We start from the raw sequence: 26097 nt of genomic DNA on the forward strand, positions 1-26097 counted from the left end.
CAAAACTCTGTTTCAACTGTAAGAGAAATTGCAATTACTTTACTGACAGAAATGAAGCTACAGTAATTATTAGCTACTTCATTTTCACAATGAATTATTAATAAAGAAATTTATTAATTTATTTTACTAATTTATTAGTCTGCATTAGTTTTAGTTTCCATCTAGAAACTACAAGACATTTGTGTTCCAAATATGCAGGTGATCTGACTGTGGTGTTTCAAAAAATGTTGCACACCGAACAACACCCTTCGTACTGCAACCACTTACTATGATAAATGCACATTCAGCTTGTGTAAACTATGCACTAGAACTGGATGCAGCTTGCAAAATGTTACTCATCCACAGTCCATTTCCATGTAACAGACTTGAATCAACTGGGTATACACCTAAATTCAGTGGTTACTCATATCAGTCACACATCAGTTTTCAAAAGAAGTGACCGATAAAGACAAACAGAAAAAATCCCCACCCTCTTACTTGGAGAAACACAGGCAAAAATATTTCTCTAGGACATTTAATCTAATTATTTCTCCCTCATATCCTTGCCCCAATATATTTAACCGAGAAAATAGATTCAATTTGACTTAATCTCCACTTGACCAAATTTTCTAAGTCCCTTCATGCACTTTCTTTTCCTATACATTTAATATACTAGTGGTTTTCTATGCACAATACTGTCTTTGTTCCCCAGTGGAATTCAACCAGGATGGATACCTGGAAAACTTTTGCTTCCTTTGTTACACCTAAAAGCAGTTTCCACTGCCCTTTTGTTTAAAGCTGCCCCTTTTGTCAACATTTTTCAAGAGGTGGCATAATATTGCATCAAATGTTAAGATGTATGAAATTAAGTATTTTTATGTAATGCCTCAACTGCTCACTTGTTTTTAATATGTCACTTTGTAGTACAGTCTGAAGGATGCCAGATTGCTCAGCAATTTCACTGTCTGTTTTACCCAGAGGAAAGGCTCAGAGGCAGCTGCTACTATCGCTTTTTCTTTACTCCCCCTAGTCATCCTAGAGAGGCAGCAGTGAGTGTAAGAATGAGCAGATGAAAAATCTTACTTCATCCAGGAACAATAATCAGTTTGTTTGCTCTTATAGGTATTTCCCAGTGTGTGACAAAGAGGCTGGGAGGGGAAAATAGTCCAACTGATTCCCAGAAAGCTGATGGCTAAGCACAGGGGATTGGAGAGCAGGAGAAAGGAGGAGATGGCTGGAATATTTTACTAAAAATTAAGGGCTATAAACCCCATTTGGGACAATGTACTGTAATTTGCCCCTGCTGCAAAATGAAATCCCCACACAGTCTGCTATCTCTTTGTGCTTCTTGGAGCCAATTCAGTACCACCTGACAACTAGAGTGTTATAATTGTCCACTACATTTTAGATGAGTTTACAGCCAGGATTAGTTTGTTTTCCATTTAATCTACTTTGTAACCTCTTAAAAGCAAACAAACAACAACAAAAAAGTTCTCAGTACTTAATGAAAAATAAAAAATGAAGTATGAACTTTGTTACAGAACTATAACAAGCCTTTTTTTATATTTTATGTCTAGGAAGAAAAAAATATAAACTTCCTTTTTATTTTGCATTCCCATTTCCATATGAAATTTACGGAACATGCAATATATCATCTTAAAGATAAACTGTTAATACACTTTACTTGGAAAGGGTAAACAATTAGCAGAAAGTTTACTTTAGGCCTTTAAAATTATTCTCCTATCTTTCTCTCTCTCTGCCTCTGTGACCTCAGGGAACATAATCCCTTAAAGTACAGCTCATCTTCAATTAGCAGAGAGAACATATGCACTTTCTTTATTGAAATCCCCAGGTATCATGCAATGCAGTTCACTTCAGATTTTACAGTTAATTAAAACCTCATACACATTTTCTGATTCTCCAGCTGGCACTGGAGAGTTTTAAAGCTTAGATCACTTCAGATACTACTCTGTGAAAAAAAGCTTGCTAATAAACATTAAAGTACATGTGTCTTTCTTGCTGACCAACCCCATGTACTGGGAAGTTTATAGCTACTGATCTCATAACAAGAGGATGAGAAGAAACTGAGGTTGCAGTAGGGATAAGTGTTTGAGCTATCTGCTTAAAGATAGTCCCCCATAGGCATCAGTAATCACTGTTCATTAGGAAAATGTACCTTGAAAATGTGCAAATGAACCTTGAGGAGAGGTTAGAAAACATTGCCAAGTTACAACCTTGGAAAATAAAAAGAAAAAAAAGGTTCCTTTTTCTTAACAATATGCTCAGACCTTGTGGTAGGCAGATGGGACTTGCTGAAATTCATAAGAATAGATGGCATACTCTGAAGGAAACAGAGCACTTTGTTTTCTGTCCAACCCCTTTTGACAGTCACTGAATGTACAGTATATTCAAACATTTCTTTTTTTTGGTGTTCTGCGTAAGTAGTACGTACATTATAGTTGCATCACGGACTGTTTGATCTCTTAGGATGAAGGTTCAGTCCTTTATTTTTTTCTTTTAGTAGACAATTTCCCAGTCCCTCTTCACAGAATCATAAAATCATAGACTGTCCTGAGTTGGAATGGACCAACAAGGATCATGAAGTCCAACTCCTGTCCCTGTGTAAAAGACAACCCCAAAATTCACAGAGTGTCCCTGGGGGAATTGTTCAAATACTTCTTGAATATTATCAGGCTTGACACTATGGCTGCAGAGCCTGTTCCAGTGCTCCACCACCCTCTGGGTGAAGAATATTTTTCTAATATCCAACCTAAACCTCCCCTGGCACATCTTCCTGCTATTCCCTTGGGTGCTACCACTGTTTGCCACAGGGAAGAGATCAGTGCGTGCCCCTTCCCCTCCCCTTGTGAGGAAACTGTAGGCTGTCATGAGGTGTCACCTCAGCATCCTCCAGGCTGTACAAAGCAAGTGAATTTAGCCAATCCTCATATAGCTTCCCCTGTAAACCCTTCATCAACATTGTGGCCCTCCTCTGGACATTCTCTAGTAGCTTTGTATCCTTTTTATACTGTGTCACTCAGAACTGCACCCAGTACTTCAGGCGAGGCTGCACTAGTGCAGAGTAGAGTTGCACAATCACCTCTTCCCCTGACTGGCAATGCTGTGCTTGATGCGCCCCAGGACAGGGTTGGGCCTCTTGGCTGCCAGGGCACACTGTTGGCTCATGTTCAAGTTGATGTTCACCAGAATCCCCAAATCCCTCTCTGTAGAGCTGCTTTCCAGCATCTTGTCCCCCAGTCTGTATGTACAGCCAGAGTTGCTGTGTCCTAGGTGCAAAATCTGCCACTAGCCCTTATTAAACTTCATATGGTTGATCGTTGCCCAGCTCTCCAATTTGTCTATATTCCTCTGCAGGACCTCTTTGCCCTCAAGAGTGTTAACAGCTCCTCCTAATTTCATGGCATTGGCAAACTTAGTGTTTCATCAAGTCCTTCATCTAAGCCATTTATGAAGACATTGAAGAGTGCTGGCCCTGAGATGAATCCCTGTGGAACCCTGCTAGTGACTGGTTACCAGTCCAATGTAACCTCATTTACTATAGCTCCTTGAGCCTGACTGTTCAGTCAATTGCTCACCCACTGCATTGTGTGTTTATCTAGCTGAGTGCTGGACATTTTGTCCAGGAAGATACTGTGGAAGAAAGCATGGAAGGATTTACTGAAATCCAATATATCACGTCTACTGGCTTCCCTTAGTTGACTAGGTGGGTAACCTTGTCAGAGAAATAAAATAAGTTTTTTAAGGAAGACTTTCCCCTCATGGACCCATGCTTGCTGGGACCAATGACTGCATTGTCTTCCAGGTGTTTTTCAGTAACTTCCAGAATAATCTTCTCCATAATTTTGCCAGGCACAAAAGTGAGACTTATGCACAGAAATGAAAATAATGAACTATGATAAAAGTGAGCAAAGTGCAGCAATGATAGAACCAGAGCTGGCTTCAACAACTGGCATCTAGCCACCTCTTTGAGGCTGACATCTTTAATCTGCAAACCATGGGCATGAACCATGCCAGATGCACAGGCTATGAGGTTCCAGATGCAGCATGCAACAATGGACACACACAAATGACACTCAAATTTTCTGGCCCTGAGAGACCGTCTTGACAGATAGGCCCCTAAGTAATGGACTAAGTGGAGTCAATGAACATTTTAGAGGGATAAGGTGATACCATGGACTAAGGGAATAATATATATATATATATATATCAATAGGAAAAGTGGTAGTGATTAATTGAAATGTATTGGTAAGTGTAAGACCTGAGCATGACGTAAATGGTATAGAATAAGGTGTGCAGTGTGCTGAGCCAGCCAAAGTAGAGTTCATTTCCACAGGTAAGCTGGGGATGCAATACAGTCAGGACAGCTGACCCAAATCTAAGCAAAGGGGTATTCAATAAGGTCATACTCTGTTATAAAAGAAGGCCTGGCCAGGGAAGGAGTCTCTTATTTTCTTGCTGCTGAGGAGTGGGGTGGCCCAGGGTGCTCTCAGTTCTCTCTGGGTGTTTTGAGCTGTCCAGGACCAGGGGAAAGTTTTGCCATGGGCAGCAGTCGGGAATCGGTTGTGCATAAGGAGTGAGCAGGCAAGGAATGCAGCAGATTTCAGTCTTGCCAGTGAGATTCAGCTGTTTCTTCTTCAGCTTTCAGGTTAGCGTGCTGTTTGCAACTGCGAGTGGAAGTACTTGAAAGCACTTTAGAATTGTGGAGATCTTTCTGAGCTGCATGGTCACACCTGCCCTGGCTGAACTGCTTCTGGGTGCAAGACTGGGTACCATAGCCAATTTGACAAGTGTTCAACAAGGCTCTGACAGGCTAGCAAGAATCCTTGGAGCAGAAGCATGACAACCAGTTGCCATGAAGGACAATGGCAAGGAAAGGAGGTTGTAGCGTGGAGGGCATTGGTCTCTTCTCCCAAGTAGCAAGTGATAGAACAAGAGGAAATACCCTCAAGTTGTGCCAGGGAAGGTTCAGATGGGATAGTACGAAAATATTCCTCAAGGAAACAGTTGTGAAGCAGTGGAACAGGCTGCCCAGGGAAGTGTTGGAGTCACCATCCCTGGAGGTGTTCAAAAGGTGTATAGATGAGATACTTAGGGACATGGTTTAGTGCTAGAGTTAGGCTATAGTTGGATTCGATGATCTTGAGGATCTCTTCCAACCAGAATGATTCTATGATGCTTGCCAAGTGTCCAGTTTCCAATTTTGTCTCCAGAGAAAATAATGCCCACAGAGGCAGCATGAATCAGTGTGCTAGAAACTTGGGAGACTTGCACTTTACAGGATGATAGGATCCTGCTCATATGGGCCTTCAACTCAAAAAAAAAAAACCCCACAACTAAGAGAAAAAACACACAGGAAGAAAGAAAAACACAAAAACCCAAAACACAAAGAGAAAAAAACCCCAAACAAACAGAAACCAGGGAGACTGCTGTCATCAGCAAGTACCACAAATCCTCATGAGATGACAAAATGGGAGTAACCCCTGAACTAGATTCTAGGCCCTCAGAAGCCAACTCTGCTCCAGAACCATACACTGACTCCAGAACCCAATCTAGAATTGGCAAGCCAGCTACAACCCAGTCTAGATTATTCAAATTATCTAGAATGTGATCTAGAATCATCAATCAAGCTAGAACCCTATCTGGACACACCCCACCTCCTCATACCCCCACCCCTAAACCAAACAGCTTGAGAATAAACACCTGCTCTAAAAAGAACTGTACCAACACCATTCTAGGTCTACAAACAACCGAGCCTCAAAACACCAACCTCTGGAATGAACCCAGACTCTATGGCCAATCCAGACCCTAGGGTCCCAGGCCTAATTCCAACAGCAAGCACATTACTACTTTCCCCTTTTCAAATACAGGGATCACACAATGCAGATCACTGAGAATGCTGATATTGTCTGCCAGAAAAGTAACAAGCAGCCTCTCAACATTGCAAGAAAGTTCATTCAGCATTGATGAACACCTGATCACAAGATGGTAAATTTATTTCAACAGTAATATAAGCTGAATAAATTAGATAAAGCCAAAAGGTCAGAGGTTTTATGCTTCTCTGGCAAACAACTCCATAATTTGTTTAGCTACACTGATAAATAATAGAACCAACATGATTTGCAGTTAGAATTGTAAGTAACCTTTGAGGGTTATTTTCACATTTTAGAGCAAGTACTTAATTTTATCCTCAAGATAAGGATTGGCATCTCCTCAGCCTTTGGTTTCCCACAACAGCTAGGAAAACACTGTTTTAATTGTGCATTCTACAATACTTGGTGCAGCTGACATACCTGAGGAACAGTACGCATCCGGAGGGACCTGAACAAGCTTGAGAAGTGGGTCCATGCCAACCTCATGAGGTTCAACAAGGCCAAGTGCAAAGTTCTGCACCTGGATTGGGGCAACTCCAATATCAATACAGACTGGGGCATGAAAGGATTGAGAGCAAGCCTGTGGAGAAGGATTTGGGGGTACTGGTGGAAGAAAGACTGGACATGAGCCGGCAATGTGTGCTTGCAGCCCAAAAGGCCAGTTGTACCTTGAACTGCATGTCAGAGCCAATATTTTAAGTTAAATGTCTCAAAGTTTGTTTTCTCCTGTCTCTGCTGAAAGTGATTATGTCACTCCTCAAAGATCTTCCTAGCTATGAGCCATAAGGGATAGGGGATCTGCCTGGCCACAAGATATCAGCTTTACATGACAGGCCATTAACTATACAGGACCAGCATGCTGGGACTGAGAGTGTGTGCAAAGGTGTGGACTGGGCAGTACATGCTGTTGCCAGGGGAAACTACATGCCATAATATCCCCCAAATGCCTTCTAAAAGACTATACAACCACACAGCATGCATGTGCAACCTGGAGAACCCACTGCTCACATGTGTACCTCTCAGGGATAAGGGGCAGTCACCTTGTGAGTGGTGAATGAGCTGCCTTCCGGAGATGGACCACATCCCTACTGGATCATGGATCCATGGTGGTAAACTTTCTCTTGCAAACCTGTCCTGACTGCCTACTAAGTTTCCCCCTTTCCTGTCTTTTTCTCCTTGTCCTATCACCATCTTCTTCATAAGTGTTCAACAAAGTTCAAAACCAGATACAAACATAATTAAAGGCACAATTAGGCCCATATAATCTCAAAAGTGAAAGCCTTGTGGCTTCTTCTCATCTCATGGCGCCTAGGGATATGAGGAACTTTTTATTTTAAAGAATGGTTGGGAAAATAAGTAGAAAATTAACCCAAAAACACTGTACTCATGGGCATTTTCCCCATCTCTGTTGAGGGACCTGCTGTCATGGTCCATTCAGCAATGGACTCATGATGGTCCTTTTACCTTGATCTCAGAACACCAAATTAAAGCAACCAAAATGTCAAGGGGTTATAATTAAATCAAGCAGTGTTACTTTATTAATTTGCCCGTAAAGTGGCATGCAACAGAGAGAGAGAGTAAGAAAAAGAAAAGGGAAAAGAAACGAGGAAAAGTAAAGATGAGAAATGAGGTTGCATTTATGACCAGTCAAGTTCCAAAGGCATCCCTCTGGTCTCTGGTCCTGTAGAGTCCTGCTGGTCCTCCTTTGTGGTTAGGGATCCTCTGGCGGGAAGATCTTCAATAATGTCTATTCTGAAGTCATCTTTTATACTTCTTCACCCCCCGCTTGCTCCCATTGCTTTAGGCCAGTCTCCACCTAGACTTCGCAACCCAGGCTCGTACTGTGCAGGCTCGAAAGATTCATGCTTTCTTTTGCCAACGCTTACATGTCCAGCATTCAGGGATCTTTCTCTGGTCTGTTGGGTTACCTCAGGACCCTTGACGAGCTTCTGGGCATGCTCCTTTTCATTGACCATTGTTTGAGGGAGCAGGTGAGGGACATGTGAAACTGAGGCTGCAGGTAAGAACATGTTCTTCTGGATGGCGGCTATTGTTCCTGGATCGAAGAGACCGTCATAACAATAGCTTTCAGGAGGCAGGGGCTGGTTTGGCTGAAGCAGCATGTAAAGTCCACACAAAAGCCATTGTTAGCAGGATCCCCCCTGCTGTATCGGAGAAACAGTGCGACACAATGCGTCTCCTCGGGCCTCTCTCCAAGTCCTTGTCCATGCGTTCTTTCGGTCTCAGCTTCAGTTCTCTAAGTTCTTGATGGCGATGTTCAGGTAAATACTGCTCCATCTTCAGACCGACTCTCACACCTGCATAGAACAAAATTTCTGCAAAGACCATGGGGAGGTAAGTCAGCAGCTACAAATGCTAGTTACAGAACAAGGGTTCTGCAACAAGAGGAGTGTAGATTGAGAAAAAATTTTGCATTCCTACATATCATGTAAGAACCAGGGGCACATAAATCCATACTCAGTTTAGTGCTCAGCTTCTTTCAGTTCAGAAAGTTTATGACAGAAGAATTAAGAATTTTTTTTTTTTTTTAATACTTGAAATACTTTTATTTCTCAAAGGACCAATAATAATGTATTAATAATTTTATTGACACACAAGCAGAATGAGAATCCACCTTACCTTTTCCTAACTTGTGGCAGAATGCAACCCACCCCCGCCTCTCTCTCTCTCTCTGCCCCCACTCTCCCCCTCCCTCCTTCACTATGGAGGAGTGGGCACATCCCCCTCTCTCCCGGCTTCCATGGGCCTAACAGCTTCTTTGTCTGGCCCCAGAGCACCCTGACCAGAGTCGTTAGTGACGGTAGGAAGTGCAAAAGCCGCTAGGTGCCCATGCCCAGGGTGGGGGATGTTTTCGGGAGGCTTCCGGGAACAGAAGGAATGACTACAGTCAGGTCAAGGTCATATAAATGGGACTCTCGTCGAAACTTTTGCCCTTTGCCATGGAGTTTCTTGGAGCACGAGCTTAGCCACTGCCTCCAGGAGCCACGGCCCCCCGCCCCGGCTCCCCGGAACGGAGTCTCTGCTTGCCTCGCCACCAGGGCTGTGAGTAAAACTTCTCGCAGGATTGCGAGTATATTTATACTTTCCATGCACATTTGCAGGCATACTTTAAATTATTTCCTCGCACAACCGCGAGTGTATTTTCCTCCCGTGCTTCCACGTAAGCACATGTAATATTCCGTGCACATTTGCACGTGTAAGTAAGTTAACTCTCACAGGATTGCGAGTATATTACAAATTTACCCTTGCGGAATCGCGAGTGTACACTTTCCATACTCACTATGAGTACGCGTATCTCTTTAAAAATAATCCTGCTACGGGTTTGGGCAAGTGTGTTCTTCTCCAGGACTCAGAGGCGACTCTGGCACTGTTTTGAGTGAAGCCACGTGCATGCACTCTGTGGACCGCCTGTTGTAGTGGTTGCTGCCCCTAAATAATTTTCCTCAACTGATGTCTGAACCTTTATTTAAGTCACTTTTGGAATGCTAAAACCCGGTTTCTCACCGGTTTAATAAAAGTTGTTTTGGACCCTGTTGTCCCTTAAATTAACCTCGGGGTGCATTTCTGTGACATAACTTTAAGGGCTTTCCTGTGGTAAAAAGATGTATATTTCTGAAACAGTTTTTTTGTGCAGTCAGCAAGTTTGGGACCAGAAGACTGTGATGCCATCCAGTGAGACCTGGACAGGCTGGAGAGTTGGGCAGGGAAAAAATTTAATGAAATATAACAAGGGAAAGTGTGGAGTATTGTATCTGGGTAGGAACAACCCCAGGTTCCAGTATAAATTGGGAAATGACCTATTAGAGAGCAGTGTAGGGGAAAGGGACCTGGGGGTCCTGGTGGACAGCAGGATGACCATGAGCCAACACTGTGCCCTTGTGACCAGGAAGGCCAATGGCATCCTGGGGTGTATTAGAAGGGGGGTGGTTAGCAGGTCAAGAGAGGTTCTCCTTCCTCTCTACTCTGCCCTGGTGAGACCACATCTGGAATATTGTGTCCAGTTCTGGGCCCCTCAGTTCAAGAAGGACAGGGAACTTCTGGAGAGAGTACAGCGCAGGGCAACCAAGATGATGAAGGGAGTGGAGCATCTCCCTTATGAAGAAAGGGTCAGGAAGCTGGGTCTCTTTAGCTTGGAGAAGAGGAGACTGAGGGGTGACCTTACTAGTGTTTACAAATATATAAAGGGTGAGTGTCATGATGGTGGAGCCAGGCTCTTCTCAGTGACAACTGAGGACAAGGGGTAATGGGTTCAAACTGGAACACAAGAGGTTCCACTTAAATTTGAGAAGAAACTTCTCAGTAAGGGTATCAGAACATTGGAATAGGCTGCCCAGGGGAGTTGTGGAGTCTCCTACTCTGGAGACATTCAAACCCACCTGGATGCCTTCCTGTGTAACCTCATCTAGGTGTTCCTACTCCAGCGGGGAGATTGGACTAGGTGATCTTTCAAGGTCCCTTCCAATCCCTAACATTCTATGATTCTGTGGTTCTGTGATTCTGTGAATGCTGTTCTTCATAATTTTTCTTCAGATAAACCTACTTTCAAAACCACAGGCAATCAGAAGAATACCTTGCCCTGGGCACTAATGTCATGTGCATCGTTGCTGGAACATTTCCCAGATGTGCATTTTTTTCATACTATTCCTGTGATTCTTATTTCAAATGGTTTATGAAAACTATTTTCTTTTAGTCCTTGTTACTTATTTTAGTCTTCTTCAGAAGCACGGCATTTATTTCTCTGATGTAGAAAGGGAATCTGCACAAAAATATGATATTTTTCTTTAATAATGTATTCAGAATTTTTATTTTTGGGCGGATATTTCTTTAATTGAATGTAAACTGGTAAAAATCTTTTTAACTTGGTGGCAATACCAGAAAACGGGGTAAGTTCTAAATGCCGCAAATACTTTTCATGCACGATAGACACTGAACTTTCCTTTTTCAACAGTTTTTTAAAATTAACATATTCATCTTAGCATTTTAGTCTCTTTTGGTAACTGAGTGTGAAACCAGTGAACAGATTAGTGGAATTAAGAAAAATGACATGGATAAATATTATATGATAAAGAAAAGCTTAGGTATCATTAGAGAATTATTAGACCTGCAACATCTCAGGACTAACCACCCAGCACAGAAATACACTCATATCATTAAATTAAGCTTTATTATCTTAAAGTCCAAATAATTTCAGGAAGGGAGGATTTATGATTTAGGCTTGGATTAATCTATATCAAATACATTTGTGGATGATGTCCTTAGCAGCTCAGTAATGCTCTGAATGCCTCTAATATGGTTAGACACAGGCTATTTTGTAAGGGAGGGCATGTGATCGCTAGTGTGAGCATCAGAGGAATGTGAAGCCAAAGTTGTGTTCTAAAAGAAAGAGTTATTCGCTATAATTTGTAAATGCATGTATAGATTTGGCTAGTTGTTTCTCCCGCCTGTTAAGCTCATATCAAAGCAAAAACATATATTGGATCTGGAGGGATGTATGTGAGCAAGAGAGGGAAAAGGTGCCTGGAAAACTGTTGCTGTGAATGTCAGTGTTTTGTCAGAAGTGGACAGTAATCTGACAAATATTTGCCCTACTTTGCGCTTCTGATGCCTCCTTTGGTCCTTCATTTGTGTCTGCAACATCTCATCTGCTTAACACTTTTTAGTTTTATATTTAAAGAAAACAAATAAACAAAACCAACACTTCAATTTTAATTAATCTGTGTTTTTTTAGATTTTGTTTGTTGGTTTTTCTTTTTTAAATCTGGGGTTATTTTTAGGTGTGTGCTAGATGCATTTTAAGATTACCTTTAGAATATTGGTCAGAGAATAGCAAGAGAAAGACAAATTCATTTAGAAAGTGATACATATTAACCCATATACTTTACGGTTTATAATAAATTGCTAACAAACAATAAATACATTAGAACTTATGGTTCTACCAAAAAATAATATATGCCAGTGACTTCTTTTTAATTTTTATTTATATGCTCTGCTTTAACAGGCAGACTTTCATATTTCTTGAAAAGGATTAGAAATATTTCCATCAGCACCTGATGAAGCATTTTCAATCTGTGCATTTTGTGTGGGTTTTAAATACTTTGTTTTATAGCTTATCACAGCACTTTCAAAAAATCATAATCTGTGCAGGTGAAGGCATTTTCTGATCATCTCCCTTTATATGACCTTATTTTATCGTGAGACAGATTTAACAGATTCAGGTCCCAAAATACACATAAATTTCCGTCTGGTACATGTCAATGAGAACCTTCATATCTGACTAATAAAGACGTGATCAAGTTTCCTTTGCAGTGCTATCCCTGAAAGAGACAGAGTAATAGCTGAACTTAACAAACACATTAGTATGTTTTGGTCCTAAACATTAGTTACAGTTAATAAACAGAGACTCTTCTCAGAAAAAATTCCAATGTTTTCTTCATGTAAATGTACCAGATGTTGAGTCATAAAATGTAGGAGATATAATATAAATTACTTGTATCATTTGTCTGTCATTATATTCCCTTATGCCATACAAGTTTGGAGGTAATAAATAAGACTGTTAGATGAAGACAGAGTTTTTCTGAGAAGAACAACCTTGTAGCATCTTTGTTTAAATCCTTTAGGAAAACACAATAAAACTGGAGTGGGACTGGTATTAACAGAGACAAATTTTTATTTACAGATTGTGCAATTGGATGAAGATGACTCCTTCTTTCAGAGATGTCTTTTTGATGGCATTTCAGATTAAAGGGTTAGATCAAGAGTTTCCATATCTCAGAGTGAAGATCACTCAAAAAGACTAGAGAAACAAAGACCTGCCCTTCACTGAGAACAAAGCATCAGCCACACAGGGTGCTGGGAGACCATAAGGGCAAGAACAAAGAGCTGTGTTTCTCTGATCCATGTCAGAAGGCTTAGTGAGAAATTGTTTTAAGAAAATGGTCATAGACTAGACAACATCTGGAAAAGAATGAGGCTGTAAGGAGAAGTAGAATATACAAGAAACTGAAAGATGATTGCTAAAAGAAACTACTTGTCATAGAATCAAATGATCACCTAAAGAGATTATGATCTTGATAAAACTGTAAAATGTTTATTAAATTAATTTTGTCTTATAAACTATAAAAACTGCTTTCAGGTAATTCTTTAACATGCTACTTCCATAGGATAATGTTGCATATTTGGAGGATGAAGGAGGAATGAAAACACAAATATTATCCCTTTCATGTTTGACCAGGCATCTTGCTAAATGGAAAAATCAGGATTTGTCTCTCCTAATGCATCTATAATAATTACTCAACAGAAAATGATAACAGTGAGATTTCCAACAAGGAAAAGAAAGAAGAAAGGTTTAAATTACAAAGAATGTTTATAAGAAGATTGACCTAATATTCTAGTAAGAACTACTGCTGCAAGATAAAGATGAAAAAGACACTTTAAAGAAAAGCTCAGCTTTGAAAAAAAAAATTAAAAAAAAACATTCTGCAGTTTACACTCTGTCTTTTACAGTCTTTTACAGTCTGTCTTCTAATTTATAAAGTGTGAGTTAAAGTTACAGGCATAAACAGGGCACAAAATATGCCTTTTACAGAACATATCAAAGTTCTCAAGAAGCCAGATTTAAGGTTTATGCAAAGATACCCAGTAGTCTATTTCTGAAATATCCCATGGTCTCCCTCTTATAGGCAAATAAAAAAGGCAAATAGTTATTCTGGAACTGAAAAAAAAAAAGGTGGTCCATTTCGTGATCAGATGTCAGCTGAATGAAAAATTGGTTGCAGAACTTAAGGCCACTGAATGACACAAATGAGATGTTCTATATATATATATATCTATATATATATCTATATATATATCTATATATATATCTATATATATATATATCTATATATATCTATATATATATATCTATATATATTCCAGAAATACATTTCCAGAATGTGGTGGCAATGATAAGAGCTTGTGAAGCTAAATGTGATGGTATAGTTGCTATATTGAAACATTTAGGTGCTACGATGAATTATAAAGAAGACCGTCATGAGAGTAAAACAAGGGGAATCCTGAAAACTTGTTATGATAAAAAGATGATTGCTACTCTCAGTTTTATGTCTACCTCAGCATCTGTTATCATAAGGTTATGGACAGAGAGGACCTACAGGAGGTGTTTGTCCTTCAATATTCCATTAAAAAAAATGTGGGTGATAGGCTATAGCAGAGTAATATAGTCTTTCCACCATTTCTCTCCAGTAGAAATTTATCATCTTAAATTAACCTCTAGTATTCCTATTGAATTTAATGAGATTCTTATTGCATTTATTGAGATCTACCTGTAATTCTCTTCCTTGGTATTTCAAACACTACCTCAGAGGTTACTGGGGTTGCGAGGTTGCTGAGGGTTATGTTGGTGTTGTTTGGAATGAGCAACAATGGGTCTTGAATTTCTGCTAACCCCAGTAAGCTTCTTATGAATATATTAGTCATATATTTAGTATATTAATGTTCTAGTTAAGTAGTACTAATTTATTTTTTTTTTCTTAATGTCGGCAAGTTGCTCTCAGAAAAAATTATTTATTTCTGGCTTATTGATTTCTTTCACTGGAGTGTGCTCGTAAAGAACACTTACCTGTGAGAAAAAATGCTATTAAAAATATAGAACTATTAATGTTATTAAGAATCACTCTTTTACTAAGTATTTATGTAATGAGAAGATTACAGGGTAAGGCCAAATCTCCATGAAAGGCTTTTCAGATAAATATGGAATAAAAAGCACTGAAAAAGTTCATTCATGGAAAATGTGAAGCTGTTAATTAACTATGTGACTAAAGACTACATGAAGAGCCCTAAAACTGTCAGTGAAAAAATCATTGATTCCCAACATTTAGGGGAAAAAAAAAAATAAACCAACAACAAACAAACAAACAAACAAAAAAAAAAAAAAAACAAACCCCAAAACCCAGACTCTGTAGATTTGTCAATTTTAAAAACATTCTCATTTTACAAATAGATTATGTTTGCTTTAATTAACACCATGTTCTGATGACAACACACCATGCTATCCATATGCTCCATAAATTAGGCACTAACTCTTTGTGCTTGTAGTATTATGGCAGATGCTACCTTTACCATACCTTCTCATGCTGTCTTCAGTTTTTGGTTTGTTGTTTGTTTGTTTTCTTTTTTCTTTGCCTTCATGAAGATATTTTAAAATTTGTTCAATGTTTTGTCAGAAAATTGTGATTTAAATATATAAATAGAGTAAGGAAGACGTAAGGGAAAGGGAAGGAGAAACAAAAGGGGAAAAGGAGGAAGAAAAAAGGCATAAAGAGGAAAAAGGAAGGGAAAGGGAATGGGAACTAGAAGGATGATGATGATTTGAGGCAAGAAAAAATTAATTCCTTACCCAAGGAATCTTTATTTTCATTGTAAATATAACAACCCCTGCATCCTAGAAAACTCATCTAACAATTTTTTCTCATGAAAATAGATATTAAAAAAATGAGATAAAATAGCCATTTAAACAATAGATTCTCACCATTCTATCACTCACCTTCCTCAGCTGGATAGGGATGGGCAGAAAATGTAGCAAAAGTTTTGTGAGTTGACAAAAGGACAGGGGGAGATCATTCAGCAATTACAGTCACGGCTGAAACAGGCTCAACTTGGGGAAAACAGTTTAATTTATCATAAATCAAATCAGTGTAGGATCATGAGAAAATAAAACCTTCTCCCCACCTTTCATTTCTTCTTGGGCTAAACTTTACTTCTGAGTCCTCTATCTCCCTCACCAACAACACAGGGGGACAGGAAATGGGGGCTGCAGTCATTTCATCTCACGTTGTCTCTGCTGCTCCTTCCTACTAAGGGGGAGGACTCCTCACACTGTTCCCATGTTCCAGTGTGGGGTCCATTCCATGGGAGACAGTTCTCTATGAACTTCTCCAATGTGAGTCCTTCGCATGGGTTGCAGTTCTTTATGAACTGCTCCAGTGTGGGTCCCTTCCATGGGGTGTTGTCCTTCAGGAACAGACTGCTCCAGTGTGGGTTCCCCACAGGAACACAAGTCTTGCCAGAAAACCTGCTCCAGTGTGGCTCCCCCATGGGTCCACAAGTCTTACCTGAAAACCTGATCCAGTGTGGATTTCCCACAGGGTCACAGCCTCTTCTAGGCATCCATCTCCTCCAGTGTGGGGTCCTTCGTGGGCTGTAAGTGGATATCTACTCCACCATGGACCTCCATGGGCTGCAGGGGGAGAGCTTGCCTCACTGTGGTCTGCACCATGGGCTGCAGGGGAATCTCTGCTCTGGCACTTGGAGCACCTTCTCCCCTCCTTTTTCACTGATCTTGGTGTCTGCAGAGTTGTTTTCCTCACATATTCTCACTCCTTTCTTTGGTTGCAGTTGTGCAGGATTTTTTCTGCTTCATACATATGTTATCCCAGAGGCACTACTACAGTCACTGATGGGCTCAACCTTGGCCAGTAGTGGTTCTGTTTTGCACCTGGCTGGCATTTGATCTGTCAGATGTGGGGAAGCTCCTAGCAGTTTCTCACAGAAGCCACACCTGTAGCCCCTCCACTACCAAAACTTTGTTGTGAAAGCCCAATAAAACACCAGAAGAAGTATAGATTGGAAAACACCCTTGACCATTATGTATTGCTCCTGTATTTTCTTCCTAGTATCACTGGAAAACCTGATGGTAACAAGAGTATTGCTAGACATATAGTTCAATTCCATTTTGAGGTTTTGATAGCTTCCTTAAGTATAGAGGCTCCTTGGTTCTTGATGGAGACATGTCCTTTATAGTATGCATAATATTTATGGTTCTCAAGTGTGAAAGTCATCTTTAGAACTAAGTCACCATATTTTATTAGATTTTTAAAAGACAAATTATTTAGCTTTAAATTTGTATATAAAGGAAATACGCCTATCACCCTACAGTGATACCTTGAGGAAGAATTAACACTGCAGGAAGTCATGTTTCTTCCACCAAATAGTATCAGATAGCTCTGTATTCCACAGAGGATTTATGAAAAGGGAATGAAGGGTAATGTCAAATTGTGCAAAAAACAGCAGGTCTGTTATGCTTTGGCCCCAAGGTGTGATTTCACATGTGATATCACAGTGCCAGGACAACACAGACATGATTCAGCACATCCAGAAAAAAGGCTTATATGTCTGTAAAGACACTTCTGGTTTGGTTGGTTGGTTTGATTTTCTCATTCCTAGGTGTTATCTGTGGGCTGGACCAAACTGAAGGTCAAAATTACACCTCCTCCTTGGTCAACTGTGGCAGATTTTTAGTCCAGTCACAGGTTTATAGCATACTATGGACAAACAGATGGGGCTGGGGCTCCTGAGGGCAAGCATCTACCACACTGCTGGTCTGGAGAGGCTTCCCTGAATTTGGGGCTAGCCAAGAAGCAAGAGCCACTTCTACTGGCAGACTGCTTTTGTCCTGTGTCTGAATCATCTCTAAGGATACAGCAGCAGGAAAACATAGCAGTAAATGTAAGGTACTATAAAACTAAGTATATTTTAGTTGGTGACTATGCAGATGAAGTTATCAAAGAAACAGTAATGAACAGGTAAAAATATCTTACCCTGAACCAATCAGTACTGTTGTCTGGGAAAGACGTCATCAGAGACACTCATGCCCTTTGGAAACTGAGACAGTGTCTAGACTTCAGAACAGTAGCAATACAGTAATTCAAATGGCAAAATAAGAAATGCTGCTCCTGTAATGATGTTCAAATCAATTAAAAAATATAGATCAATAACGTTAAATTAAATTGCTTACAGATTATTTAAAGGCTTCTCTTTTCCCAGAAGTCACATGTTTAAGGACAGTCGCAAATTGTTCCATGCATTAGGAGCATCAACTGAGCAGAACAAATTTATTATTTGCAAATAAATATGTGCAAAAATAACAGCTAAATGTAAGTAATATTAATTCATTACCTGACAGCGACATATCTAAAAAATGAATAAAGCTTGTTCTCTGGTTCCCTCTGGTCCAAACCTGCCCTCTACTTAGACTGTTCTGGAAAACTTGACTCTGCCTGTGGCACTTGGACAGTCTTTGATTTTTTGAAGGACTCAAGAGAAGCCAAGATTTTCACCTCTTTGTTATGCTGTCAGAAGAGTTGGAAACTGTTGTTGTAACCTAACATCTGACATTTCTTCTGACTCCCATCTTTTTTTTTTTTTTTTTTTAATTTTAGGTTTTCCAACTGTTCTACATAAAAGACTTGTATCATGTTTCCTTCCTTTTCTTTATTCTTGTTGGAGTACTTTCCCTATTTATCTGAGACTACACTTCTGCAGTGCTGCCAATAGTCGTTATCCTCATTGTCATAAACTTAGGTTTCATGGAGTATTTAATTGTCTGTTTTATGAAAGGGTGATACAAAGCTGTCAAACTTTACTCATCATGGCTACCATCTCCCATTAATTAATAAAAATGCTACCACCTCCTTTTATTTCCAGTTATGCTACAACCATTCATCACCACATGCAAAATGCCACTTCCTCTTTGAACTGGGACAGTGGAGAGAGGAGAATACAGACTAGATAGCAAGTCTGTGAGAGTTAGAGAGAAGCCCTGCTGATGTTGCGAGTATGTAAGAGAATGGGGAGGGATGATATCCAAACCATGAAGGATAGTAAGCACTGCATGTGAAATTCCTAAAGGAAGTAATGTTGGGAACTTTTTGCATGCATCTTTAAGATGGAACATGACCTTCAAGAGATTCAATACATTTTTGGATTCAGAAGTTTTCCTTAAAAGTAAGAACAAAAGCAACCAAAACAAAAACCTATAAAAAAGTAAAGGTCTCAAAGTAATTATTTTAGGAAATCTCATGACTGCTGAATCATTTCAAGATTCACAATACTATCATAGATTTCCCTTTTGGATTACCCGTCATTGATGTTATTGGCACTAATTTTTTTTCCCTTGAGTTAAGCAACATCTGTAGGACATAGAGAAAAATGAATCAAAACAAATTGAATCAGAACTACTGCAAGAGTAGAAAACATCTTTCAACAAAAAAAAATAACTCTTGAACTTTATGTTTTGCCCCTAATCTGATTACTATTTTGTGTTCAAGTGTCAACACATATAATGAAAACATTAAATAGAAGGTCATTCTTCTAACCTGAACCTCCTTGTACAATTAGCAGGGAGAGATGATTTTATTAATGTAATTATATTTCTACCATTTTAAAATCTCCATTGTACCTTATGTTCTGACATACAAAACCTTTAACGTAAAACACTGTCCTGTGGTATTCAGCCTTCTCTTTTCCTTCTAAACCGCATGGCAGCATTCTCAGTATTTTAAAAAGACCTACTTCAAAGGATGCCTTCTGAAGCTGCATGCAGTTTTATGTCTGTATCTCCTTCTTTCCTGTTTTGTGTAAACACTTTCATGCTAATTCCTCTGCTATTTCGATAAAGATCTCCTAACTAAGAAAGAAAGTACCATGTATATCCCTAGAGGTTTTAGGAGGTTTTTAAGACACCTGTTTTTGTTTTGTTTTCCTTCAGAAAGCCTCTGGTTTCAGTTATGGATGTAAACCACCTAAGCATTTTACATAGGTGTATGCAAATGTTTCCTGTCATGAATGCAGACAAGGCATTAGAAACTCAGGAAATATAATCCAAATCACAGCAAAACAGATCATTACATCAGGGATTAATAATTATATGCACCATGCAAAAATACTGATTAATTTCTAGATTAGGAGATTAGCCTTGCTACACTGAAAAGCTATTATGACAGAACTGCTACGTATAAACCAAAAGTAAACCAAACAGGAACCTCTCTCTTTTTTCATTGTCTCAACTGCAACATTGAGTTTGTGGAATCTGATACAGTGAAATTTCATCCAGAACTTTGATCTGACAGAGCTCATTCTTTTTCCTTCCTTTTAACAAGCAGTTTGTTTACATACAAAACTAAGATGACTTGGAAAAAACATGCTTGGACTCTTTTTTTCCTCCCATTTCCTATCTCATTTTATTTTTTTACAGTTCTTTCCTTGGTCTTTGTTAAAGTCTTTTGTCAATGTACTCACCATGCTTGGAGAAGATTGCATATTACTAAGCAGCATCACTTTGTCAGTGCTGAAAGGGCTCCCCGGCCGTAACATGTCTGATAGTTGGCAAACATGAAACACAAACCTCACTCCACCCTGTGGGCTGTTCCTCACACTATTGCTGTTTAGTCAATCAACCTGCAAGTAGTAATTAAGGGTGAGTACAACTGATGAAGGCTGTGAAAACAACAGGAAACAATTTTATCAAGCAGATATTTTAAATTATTATTACTATTACAATTTTTATTATTTCTTTCCTCCTTCCCTTAACAACAACAGCAAAAAGTTGCTTTCCTTCTCCTGCAGCACTAGTAGTCAAAAACAGTGAGGAGGAGGCTAATCAAGTAAAGGTCAGCTCTGTTTACCAGATAAAAACCTCAGGTCATCCACTACCATCATCATAATTAAGCAGTATATCTTGAAGCTAGTTAAAGGAATTAAAAGAAGGGGACTAAGTGTGCAGAAAAGCAAGGCAACAAAAAGGAATGTAATATTTTCAGAAGATCAGAGGTGAGACATGGCATGGTTAATTGCATGAGTGCATAGTCACAGGGTTGGAGAGCCCCTGAATGGAGTTCAGAAGAGTTCCCCGACATTTCTGAAGCAGGAAACAACTATTGTGATATGAAAAAGAAATTAATTCTAAAAAAAAAAAAAAAAAAAAAAGCAAATTATTGTCTGTTAATATATTAGTGTACCAGTTGATTAGACTTGTTCGACATTATTAGCTGATAAAAGGACATTTCCTTTTATAGGACTAATGGACAGCTTCCTAGAGCTTTAACTAGCAAAAGAAGGCTACATTGAATTAAAAATATATGGATTTACTAAAGCCACAGCTAAAGGGACTGCAGATTGTCCCTCTATAAACACAAACATAAAGACTCTCTTCGGCATTAACACAGTCTGGTATGTACATGCTCTTCTAAACCAGTGAGATGTTAGTAGTTATGGATTCCTGCACACACATCTACCCTCACAAAATACCTGAATCTTCTTGGGTGCTTTAGTAAAAATACTATGACGCAGAGGGCTATTGTTTGGTTTGGGGGAAGATTTTCTTTGTTTCTGTTTCAGTGAATAAAGTAATGGCTTCTTTGAGTAGAACATGCCAAACATATTTTTATTTTTAGCTAGTCTTGTGCTACATGCTAAACCTTCATTGTGCCTTTGCTGCACAGCAGGCATTTGTTCTAAAGCATAATCATAGTGGGACAAGCACATATATCTTAGCACAGATATATGTGCTAAGAAACCCACTTGGCTGATAGACTCCAATGTCCACGTCATGACAGAAAAAAACAACCTAAAAAGCACCAGCAAAGCTAAGCCTACCTAAGGTACAGCAATGCAAATCATCAGAACCATTACTTGCAAACCAAACACCTCCATAAATTTCTTCCCCTACTAGCAATATTAGGTATACCTGAGATTAGCTGATGCTAAGTGACAGTAGAAAAGATTTTGTCTGTGTAAGGAAAGGGAGAGAAGCTATGGACCTGCTCAGGGCAGCTGGGGAAGGCCAAAAAGGAAGAATCAGATTGTACTCAGAATGTTTGAGGGAATCTCTTCCTACTAGACCTGAGTAAACCAAGGTGGGCGTGTTGCATAGAAGATGTTCAAGTTCACTCTGCTCCTGCTTTCTGTGCTATTCAACCTTTTACCATTCCCCATTCCACCTCAACTACTTCCTGCACTGTCATATCATCCCCAAGCCATCCCTGCCCAAGTATATTCTGGGCTTGGATTCCAACAGCCCTCTCTCCCATTAGTATGGCTATGGACCCTTCTCCTCCATATCCACTGTGTCTTTCTGCTCTTGTAATAAAAGTTAATTATGCCTGAATTGAAGGCAAATCTCTATCTTCATGTCTAGACATAAGCACTTTAGAGCCACATACTTTGAAAGCAGAGACTTTGCAAAGATGATTTGCACTTGCAAAAGTACCTTTAGCATAAGGCTCAATCACACTTATTTTTTTCTTCTTTCCTCACAATCTAGAAATTATTTATACAGGTAAATATTTGTAACCAGTTTCTTCTCTAGAAAGAATAATGTTTTGAACATCACATCATAGCTAGATAAAGTATAATTGCAGAGATGCACATAATGGTTAATATGTTTCCAAAAGAGACTATGTCCTTAAACAATGAATTTTCAGCTGCCATCACAGCATTTTTTTCATTCTGTACCTGGTATATAGATATATAACCACTGACTTAGAGTCTAATGTGAGGTCAGGGATGTCTTTTTACATATTGTAAAATATATCAGACTACAAAAAGACTACTTGATAAATTATTGTTTAGCCTCCTAGGTACTTAATCTTTATTAATTTATTTACACTTAATTAGAAGTATATGTAATTATTTAATAGGTGGAGGCTGAGAAATACATTAACAAAGTTAGAAAACATAAAATTTAGGTATTGTTATATTTTTGTATTCGTGCAATATGATGTTTATTGAAGAAGATAAACTTTGATGTATAATGACAGCACCAGAGATTATATTATCTACAGTTTAACCATAATACTTCTGCTGTTATTAACCTCTATCGTATTAATTTATTGAAACTAGAACAGAGTACAAAAACTCACACCGTGCTAATAATGTCAAAGTTATTGTAGTTGTCCTTTATTGGCTAATCTAGTTATTGAAATGTGGCCTAGAAAAGAAATATGAAGAACCCCATTTTTAGACAAACCTTGGAGGTACAGAAACATCAGAAGGCTTGCTAAAGAAAGTCTGAATACTAACCTCCTGAACTTTTACTATATTCAGATCTTTTCAGGCACAATTATATCAGTTCCTTGATAAAAAGACTGTTCTTCCTGCAAGTGGAAGAGCAAACACTTCCTTTGTCCTGATTCTCCAGGTGATTCAGTTTTACCCTGAATCTGGCAGGACTAGCTAGATCTTTAAGTATAATTTAGACTTGGCTTCTGTTAATCCTTGGTGTGTTTACCCAGTGAATGGCTAAAACTACTGGTAAAGAATCATTATTTGGTTAAGCTCATGATGTGGACATGAGTCCAGTATTATCAGGATGGGCAAAAAACGTTCTGTGAAGGTCCCTAAAGAGCTCTCTGGAGAGATTAAGCCTTTTGATTACTATCAGTTGTATCACTGTAGGAAAATATAGTTAAAATATTTTTCTGACATGAATGGAAAACTTTTTTCTTTTTTTTTTTTTTTTTACAGAAAAGTTTTTAGAGCATATAATGTGCAAATTATCAGAGCTACTTTACGCACATGTTAATTTACTCATCACTTAAATGTAACAAAATATAAAAAGTCTGTAACTGATCCTCTTGAAATTTGCATAAACCTGTTAAGCTCACAAACTGTCTCCCAACTGAACTCCTGACTTTTAAGGTTTTTCTTTTATCCTTATCTTTTTTTTTTTTTTTTTAAACTATAGCTCTATACTGTAGGAAAACCAACAAACAAACAGAACACAGTCCAACATTCCTGCACTGTTTTTGAAGATAATTTTAACAGTGCCTATATACTGTTCATCCCTGTTAATCAGAACACAGAGACACTGTTTAAAATAAACTTTCAATTTTTTTTCAAAAGAAATGTCAGAGCTCAGTATGAGGTAGCTTTTCCTTTCTCTCCAAATATGAATGTCCCTCTCTTTCCCCCTTCCATACAGCTGGAGTTCAAAGCAAGAAGTTAAGGAATGAGAGTGAACTACGCTAGCCTGATATGCAGAACAGTCAATATTAGGCCCTGGATTAGTGACAGGTTTAAGTTTCAATATTTCCTAAGCCATCCGACTTCGTATGGATGCTTTATCACATTGGAAAGAGGAGAGTATTCCCTTGCAATGAGAAATGGCAATCCTTCCTAGATCTGGCAGGCTGGAAGATATTGGGTCATAAAATCATGACACTGGAAAGCAATTCAAGTAATATTTAGAGGTCTGCACTGTTTGTTGTTTATAACTCTTCTCTCCCCATCATCTTGCAGAGTTGAATTCAAGGTTTGGTTTTGATCTAGAACAGATGAAGAATAGCCATAAGATTGAAAAAGATTTAATACTATTCTGATGAAATACACAACAGAAGAAATTTACAAACAATGAAAATACAGAGGTTAATTAACATTTACATTGCTTTTGCTTTCCTCTTTGGAATAATGCTGATTTAACACATAACTCAGGATATACATGAAAAGCATGAACACACATGCCTAAAAATTATATGCCTCCAGCCACTAGCAGTCAAAAAATGTACCTCAAAAGAAATTCAGACTTGAAAGACCTACACTTCAGGCTCAAAGTTAATTGAACAGCATTTTAAAAGTACTAAGGTTTCACATTTTATACACAAAAGATAAAGAAGAAAATTATCCTAAGAAGAGAGGACAGGGAAATAAATGTGGTAGCAAGAAAAGAGATGAACAGAAGCAGAGAACAGAGTGAACCAAGGGATCCTTTTTGCTTGTTAAGTGGAATTTCTTCTGGAAGCACTAGGAGACATCAAACATGGATTTTTTTGATTCTGTTACAGCAACACTGCTTTCCAGTTGACAAGCACACTTATGAGAACAGAGCATCTTTTTCAAAACTGAAGATAACCAGATGGGAACAGAAACAACTTAAATTTTAAAGGAAACTTCTGTATTAAAAAACAAAACAAAACACAGGGTACATCATGTCAAACAATTTTTTTATTAAAATATGAAACACACATGAAAACGTGAGCTTTAAAGAAATTTTTTTCTCAGCCACAGCAACTATATGATTTTGAAACTACTGCATGATAATAAAATTTTAAAATAAAGATAAATTATGGCAAATAAAAAAATACAAATTCATTATTGCAATGCTTATTTACATGATTGATTTCTATGTTTAATCTCCAAATATCAAGTATAAGGAATACAAATTTCTATATATACCCCAGAGACAAATTTTAAATATTAAATATTATTTTGTTATTATGTTGGATAAATTTGAGTGTGCACTCATATGGATGAATTTATAAATGTGTACAAATATTAGATTAAAAGACCATTATATTATAAAATTATCAAGTGGACAGGTTTATTTATTAATTCTCAGTCAGAATGATAAGCAGATAAGCTCAATATATTTTAAAATGTAGAGAATCAAGTTCTGTTCTTGCTAACACTGATACTCTTTTAATTAGATAAATCTGAAAAGAATTTCACACCACTAATATATCTTTAAAGACTAATCAAATAAATCTCTTTCATAGCATCAAGCCCCATTTGGAAAGTTCACAGTCCATAATTAGCTGTTTCTTTGAAACTGCTTGCTAAAACTGTATTTTCAGAACAGATTATAGTTCAAATCACACACATGCATAGAGTAATTAATCAGTCCAAGCATGCTAATTTCAGACATTACTCAAAAATGAACATTAAAATCCATATGATTTAAGTATTTATTTTTATATGAGCATTAACTATTAAATAGTACCCTGATCTTTAAGAAAAACTGTATCCAATACTAAAATTAAAGAACAGGATTTAAGATTCAGTCACTGATCTTTTTAGAAGGGCAGAAAAAAAGCAAAACAAAACAAAATCCCTTGCAGTCACAGCCTGTCATTCTCTTTCAACTAGTCTTCTGGATTTTTTTCCCTTACATTGAATTTTATTTCATTATATGTATCAAGACAATTTTTCAACATACAATTTTGATTTTGCTTATTTATTTTGCCCCACTTTAACCATAATTTTCTTTTACCCTGAAGTACTTTGTAACATAATTAATTTTAAGTTAATTTATTTATTAAGTTCAGGTTTTCCAATGTTTTCAATGTAGGAAAGATAAAATAGTGTTACTTCTGGTTGTGAGGTCCATACATCCTGCAGAATACTTAGATTTTATTAGTGATATGTGAAAAAAACAGTTGGTTGAGGTTTTTTTTTGTATGGAATAATTTGAATTGAGTCGTTGAAATTCTGTTGTTATGTTGTTAAATGTTAAAATTTTACATTTTCTAACAGTATTTACTTTAAAAATGTTATAATTACTGTAGTTTTCACCTTTGCTCTGTAGAAAAACAATTGTAAATATTATCAAGAAAAAAAACCACAAAACAAAAAACAAACAAACAAAAAACAACCAACA

The sequence above is a fragment of the Nesoenas mayeri genome, assembly GCF_963082525.1.
Source record: "Nesoenas mayeri genome assembly, chromosome: 2".
In the NCBI taxonomy this organism is placed as follows: Eukaryota; Metazoa; Chordata; class Aves; order Columbiformes; family Columbidae; genus Nesoenas; species Nesoenas mayeri.